The sequence below is a fragment of the Pan paniscus genome, chromosome 20 (genome assembly GCF_029289425.2).
Source record: "Pan paniscus chromosome 20, NHGRI_mPanPan1-v2.0_pri, whole genome shotgun sequence".
NCBI classification, from domain to species: Eukaryota; Metazoa; Chordata; class Mammalia; order Primates; family Hominidae; genus Pan; species Pan paniscus.
The window spans coordinates 24,909,941-24,917,174 of record NC_073269.2 but is presented as its reverse complement, the minus strand read 5'-3'; the positions used below and the strand labels follow the sequence as shown (position 1 = coordinate 24,917,174).

The window sequence follows — 7,234 nt, the reverse complement described above, 5'->3', positions numbered from 1 at the left end:
ATGCCCTCTGAATTTGTAGTGAAGAAGGGTTGTAGCTTGGTCAGAAGGCTGCTGGGTTTGCAGCAGGGTCCACCTTTAGTTGGCTTAGTAAGGGACTTGGGTAGTTGTAATTCCCATTTTATTTTTGGGCAGACAGAATATCCTTCAGGACTTTGCTCCATAGGGCAGACATTGGGGCAGGTTTTTGCAGTTGGTTCTGCATATAGTGGGCCTTACATCAGGATGTGGATGAATGTGGCTTTCACTGAGTACCAGAGAGCATTTCCTCAGGTAACTGTGTGCATTTCTATATAGGCAGAACTGGCCATAAACTGTGGCTCAGGTGACTGAAACTAAGTCATTGAGCAGCTTCAGAAACCAGAGTAAAGGCCAATGTCTGCAGGTCTGCCTACGTGACTGTAAATGGGCGCCTTCCTCCAGGTCTCTGGAATGCAGGACCTCTCCCAGAGTGTGGCTGGGAGGAGTTTGGGATAGTTGCAGAGTAAGTTCACAATTCTCAGTGGGACCAAGTTGGGTGAACTCTATCCTGGTCTGTAGCCAAGGTTGGGGACCTTGCACTTTCCCACGTGAATGAGGGCCTGCCTTCTGAAGAGAACACTTCTCAATCTTAAGCTTTAACAGCATTTCACAACTCCCTCCATGGATCTCAAATCTCTCTTACAGGCGCTTATTTTGGAGATGAAGTCTTGCTACATAACCCAGGTTGGTCTCGAAATCCTGGCCTGAAGCAGTTCTCCAACCTTAGTATACCATGTAGCTGTCATTAGAGGTGTGAGCCATAATGCCTGGTTTTCTCATAAAGGCATTTTTGTCAGGGATGGCTGGCATTTTTTTGCTGTAAGGGGATATGAATATAGGGGACTTTTAATCTTTTCATTTTACTGATGTCACTCTCCCTATACATTTTTACTTTCCGTTATCTATTTCAAATTTGTCTGTAATTTTAGATTCAGATATTTAAGACAATATGCTAGAATTTGCATGGTATGCCAGAAGTAAATGAGATAATTAGTAGGCACTCCATATTTACTAAAATAGTTACTTATAAATTTAAGTTTGCTGCAGGCAATAAGGAATTATAAGATTTTTATCTACTTTCTTCAGCCTATAACTAAATAATAACATAGTTTATTTCCTAATATATGTTTTACACATCAGAGGGTCTAACCCTATTCTGCAAAATATATATCTATATATATATATTTTTTTTTTTTTTTTCTATGTTTAACAATGTAGGTCGGGCGCGGTGGCTCATGCCTATAATCCCAGCACTTTGGGAGGCCGAGGTGGGTGGATCACAAGGTCAGGGGTTTGAGACCAGCCTGACCAACATGGTGAAACCCTGTCTCTACTAAAAATACAAAAAAATTAGCTGGGCGTGGTGGCAGACGCCTGTAATCCCAGCTACTCAAAAGGGTGAGGCACAAGAATCGTTTGAACCCGGGAGGCGGAGGTTGCAGTGAGCCGAGATCGCGCCACTGCACTCCAGCCTGGGCAACAGAGCAAGACTCTGTCTCAAAAAAATAATAATAATAAGTAAGGCTATTCTTTGCTTCTAAAGTTAGATTTCAGCAGTTTCATCTTGTGTAAGAATAATGTATATTTAAAACATAAAAAGTAACTCGTTTTTTAAATGCTTTTTTATTAAAAGTTTCTCATTAGAATCTTCTATTTATAACTATACTGCATATTCTCTCAAATTTTATTGCCACACAGTGCATGTCAATGATTCAAAATACCTGCATTTAATAAGTACACAGTAACAGCTAAATACTGCAGTTACTGAGACAAATATTTTTTAATTATTTTTTTGAGATGGAGTGACACCCTGTCACCCAGGCTGGAGTGCAGTAGTGCAATCTTGGCTCACCGCAACCTCCACCTCCTGGATTCAAGCAGTTCTTATGTCTCAGCCTCCCAAGCAGCTGGAATTACAGGCATACGTCATCACGCCCAGCTAGTTTTTATATTTTTATATGAGATAGGGTTTCACCACATTGGCCAGGCTGTTCTTAAACTCCTGACCATAGGTGATCCACCCGCCTCGGCCTCCCATAGTGCTGAGATTACAGGTGTGAGCCACTGCACCCAGGCTGACAAGTTTTTTTTAATGATACATCAATGTTGCATACCAGGTTTTATGAGAGTAAACATTTCTCTTATTATTGTTTTGAAGTTTCATATTAGTGTGTTTTTTCAGTGTAGGTTTTTTTTTTTTTTGGAGATGGAATCTCACTCTGTCACCCAAGCTGGAGTGCAGTGGTGCAATCTCAGCTCACTGCAACCTCTGCCTCCCGGGTTCAAGCAATTCTTCTGCCACAGCCTCCCAAGTCCCTGGGACTATAGGCACGTGCCACAATGCCTGGCTGATTTTTGTGTTTTTAGTCGAGATGGGGGTTTCACCATATTGGCCAGGCTGGTCTCGAACTCCTGACCTCGTGATCTGCCTGCCTCAGCCTCTCAAAGTGCTGGGATTACAGGCATGAGCCAACGCGCCAGGCCTCATTTGTATTTCAATAGGGTCTCATTCGGTCAACCAGGCTGATTTGCAGGGCTCACTGCTGCCAGAACCTCCCAAACTCAGATGATCCTCTCATTTCAGCCTCTCAAGTAGCTGATTTACAAGTATTTGCCATCACACCCAGCTAGCTTTTTTGTATTTTTTTGTAGAGACAGAGTTTTCCCATGTTGCCCAAGCTGGTGGTGAACTCCTCAGGTCAAGTGATCAGCCCATCTCGGCCTTCCAAAGTCCTAAGACTACATTTCATTTTATTAAGTAGTTTAATTAATTTATATTTAAAATAATTTATTAAGGAAATGAAGTTATTATTACCAGTTATATTGTTATTGTTTTATGTGTTTCTAGTAGTTATATTTTTCTCATTTTCTGTTTTACTTGGTTTCTTTTTTTTTTTTTTTTTGAGACGGAGTCTTGCTCTGTCACCAGGCTGGAGTGCAATGGCGTGATCTCGGCTCACTGCAATCTCTAACTCCCGGGTTCAAGTGATTCTCCTGCCTCAGCCTCCCGAGTAGCTAGGACTACAGGCACGTGCCACTAAGCCCAGCTAATTTTTGTATTTTTAGTAGAGACAGGGTTTCACCGTGTTAGCCAGGATGGTCTCCATCTCTTGACCTTGTGATCCACCCGCCTCAGCCTCCCAAAGTGCTGGGATTACAGGTGTGAGCCACCACACCCAGCCTGTTTTACTTTCTTAATTTTTATTTAATTTTCTATTGGCATGCTTTGATTGTATTTTATTTTGCATACTTTCTATAAATATTATCTTTGTAATCATCTTGAAAACTGAAGATTACACACACCTTTTTTTTTTTTTTTTTTTTTTTTTTGAGGTGGAGTTTTCCTCTTGTTGCCCATGCTGGAGTGCAGTGGCGCTATCTCGACTCACCGCAACCTCTGCCTCCCAGATTCAAGTGATTCTCCTACCTCAGCCTTCCGAGTAGCTATGATTAAGGCATGCGCCACCATGCCCGGCTAATTTTGTATTTTTAATAGAGATGGGGTTTCTCCATGTTGGTCAGGCTGGTCTCGAACTCCCTACCTCAGGTGATCCACCCACCTCGGCCTCCCAAAGTGCTGGGATTACAGGCGTGAGCCACCGCGCCCGGCAACCTGATGGGTTTCAAATGACCCCCCGGGTGCTCCACATCTCAAAAGTTGCTCCCACGAATCTGGAATGCTATCTGTTCCTTGGGGATCAGGTCCCACCTGTGTCTCTGAGACACTGACTTGAGATGAGGCCAATGAGTTCAAGCATAAATTGCCTAAATCATCATCAGCTTCATGTTGTGTTCTGGAGCTTGTCCACTTAAGAGGGTTGATTAAAAAATGGCTCACAAGACACATGCCTGGGAAACGGAGTTTTCTCCTTTGCTCTTAGCAGATCTTGGGCAACCCAATAATTAACCTTCTTGATTTCTCAATTTTCACATTTGCGAAAAAGGCGCTAATGCCCGTGACATTTCCCTGAAGACACAGTCCTTGTCACCCCCTACAAAGCTCTGAAGTTGTGCACAGGTGGGCCAGGTGGCTGATTTCTCTCAAAAGCAGCTGAGCTCGCGCTCTGGCTAGAGAAGGCAGAGGGCTGCGGCACAACGGACATTGTCTCAGACATCAGGACAGTTTCCATTGCAGTTTAGGAAAGAAGGCAGCTCCCTGGGCTGGAAATGACGCAACACTCTGGAAAGACCCTTGGGTGCGGGTGAGAGAGGCAACCCAGCTGCATAGGGCCAATGAGAGGAGGCCGAACCACCCGATTTGGACAAAGGTGAGGTATATTTCCTAGCCTAATACCCTCCTCAATGCCCAGCCCAGACCTACCCTTCACGTCCCTAGCTGTATTCACTCTCCCTGGCAACGGGGCGGCATGGAATTGGCTGCCAGCAATGCTTTGGACACCGGTAAGTCCACACCTCTCTGCCCCTACCTCCAGGACTACGCACCGCCCCGATGCATACTGGGATTGTAGTTCTGAAGCTACCTACTCATTGGCTAAAAACCGTGAAGAGACTACAGCTCCCAGCATATCAGGCGCGGCGCGCACCGCCCTGCCCCTTCCTCTAGTGCTGCGAACTGCTCCCGATCCTGGTACAGGCTGGGATTGTAGGTCCCGTAGCCTTGTGGCCAAAAGGCTGGGAGTTGCCATGAGACTACATCTCCCAGAAAGCTCAGCGAGGCGCGCGCCGCTCTGCCGCTTCCTCCAGTGATGCGCACAGTCCCTGATCCCTGTGCGCGCTGGGATTGTATTCCCGCAGCCCTGCCATCGCTGGCCGGCATTGGTTAAGATTTTAGCTCCCGGCATGGTGGGCGAAGGCTCCACCTTCAGCCTCGCTCCTCCATGCCTTCAGAGCAGTTCCGCCCTGCGAAGGGGGAGCCTTCCTGTTCTTTAACCTCTCCTACCTGACGGGAGTGAACGTAGCCAAGGCAGCTTGTCTCAGCAAGTAACTGTGATCCCGCCTCCCCCAACGTGCTGGTTTCCTGACTTCCAAAGTTTGATTTCTCACAAACCCTCAAGGGTCTGGGATCGTTTCCCAGCCTGCTCAAAGTTGCCATGGTACTCACCCTCTGGGAAGTTGGAACACTCAGTGACACCATGTGTTCCTTGAAACTAATCTGTGTCACCTTTTAGGCTTTTGAGACCACTTGAACTCTGACTTTGGCATTTATTACCAAATCTACTAAAATGGGTCAACTGTCTGATTTTACCTCCTTTTCCACACATGTTGGTTAGGTAATTTGTTGATTAGACATGGTTTCCTCCAAAAGGGGATTATCTCTTCCTGATTGCCTCCAAGAGAAGGATGAAAGGGTTGGGGGCTCTAAGGATCTATTTCCCAAATTTGAGATTCCACATTGATCATTCCTGGGCAAAATGTGGCATTCTTTTCCATAACCACAACCTTAGGCCAGCCTGAGTGCCATCGCAGCCCAATAGGGCTTATGGGACTCCAACTTAGTTCTGGTTAAGTTTTATGTAAATATCCTTGTCTGTATTTCACCTGGCTCTACTGGATAAAATGTCTAGGAGAAAGTAGGAGGTAAGAAGAATATGGGTGAAATTATACGTAATGGAATAGGACACACTGGTTCTGTGGAGGTAGAGAGAGAACAACAACCTAAAACCCAGGGAATGAACAACTTACCTCAGAAGTTATGGAGAATGAAGGGGCATTAATAAGTTTTTGTCTTTCTGAATTACTCCTTGTGCAACCCAGAAAAGAGTATGGGAATCCTTTTGGGCCAGGATAGGAGTAGTATTTGTTAGACCAGAAGGTAAGGCAGAGGCTGTGAATTCATCTCCTCCTTTTGGCTGCCCATATTACCCTTAAGAATCCTTTGAGACTATTCTATCTCTCTGTGATGTAGATGTGGAATTCTAGTGGGCAGCGTGCACACTCAATGCCTAGCTGCCTGAGACCACAGTTCCTTCAAATGATGGATGATATGGTTTGGCTGTATCCCCACCCAAATCTCATCCTGAATTCTAGCTCCCATAATTCCCGTGTGATATGAGAGGGACCTGGAGGGAGGTAATCGAATCACGGGTGTGCGTCTTTCCCAAGCTGTTCTCGTGGTAGTGAATATATGTCACGAGATCTGATGGTTTTATAGAGGGCAGTTGGCCTGCACATGCTCTCTTGCCTGCCACAGTGTAAGATGTGACTTTGCCTCTCCTTGCCTTCCTCCATGATTTTGAACCGACCGCCCACCTCCAGCCATGTAGAACTGTGAGTCAATTAAACTTCCTTCCTTTATAAATTACCCAGTCTTGGGTATGTCTTTTTATTAGTAGCATGAGAACAGGCTAATACTATGGAGAACAGCTGCTTTTTTCAGAAGAGACTCAGTCCCCCATAGGTAAGCTGAAGCTGGAAGCTAGGCAGCATTGATTACATTTTCTCCTTCTGTGAACTGGGGCTTCTCTTTCTGAGAACTGGGGCTCCTCCTTCCCTTTTCCTACCACTTAGAGATGAATCTGTATTAGTCAATATTTGCGTAAATTAGAGACATAGGTAAGGGAATCTTAGACAGCCCCCAGCATAGCTTGACTCTTGCCTATTCTCTTCCCACTTTATGAAATCAATTATGTTGGCACAGAGAGATACCTTAAGATGGGGTCTCTCAGGAGCAATTAGAGCAGCATACTTCTAGAGAAGCTGATAAGACAGAGCAGGTGTGCCAGTGAGGATCAAAGCTTTTGTCCACATTTTTGAGTCAATCTGTGTGTGACAGATGACTTTGGGAAAGATCCCAGATCCCTGGAAGGAACCATTAAGAGAGGATTCATGTAGATCAGAACACTTGGGCGTGTGTTCATCAGTGACCTGCTAAGTCAAATTCTCAGGGTTAAGTCTGGTAGGGCTGCAGAGCAATGCTTCCCTGTGAAAGCTTCTGATCATGTGTAAAATTTGTGGCTCTGGCACGGGGAGACATCTTTATCTGACAGAACATCATACTTTCGTGGATGTGGGATTCTTTGTCCTTCCTTAGCAGTGCACCACTGACTGACTGTTTGATAATCGTGCATACATAGGCCTTTTTGTTTTGAATTTCTTAAATATTGGAACAGGAAAAAACATTTTTATCCACTTTCAAATTGAGTAAGAGCGTGAGCAACTTCAGGGAAAATGTCACAGGAGGAAACTCTGGGGCCCTGCCCATCCCCAGAAACCTCCAAAATCCTGATACAACCTGTAGAATTCACCTTATCAACAC

General features: G+C 45.1%; 1 protein-coding gene across 1 annotated transcript in view; it reads left to right on the top strand.

Moving 5' to 3' along the window:
• Positions 1-5,896: 5,896 nt before the first annotated feature.
• Positions 5,897-7,234, top strand: part of ZNF682 (zinc finger protein 682) — a 46,858-nt gene continuing 45,520 nt past the window's right edge. The window contains exon 1 of the mRNA XM_003817713.5: positions 5,897-6,376. The gene's annotated coding sequence lies outside the window, so the exon portion shown is untranslated. The remainder of the gene's footprint in view (positions 6,377-7,234) is intronic.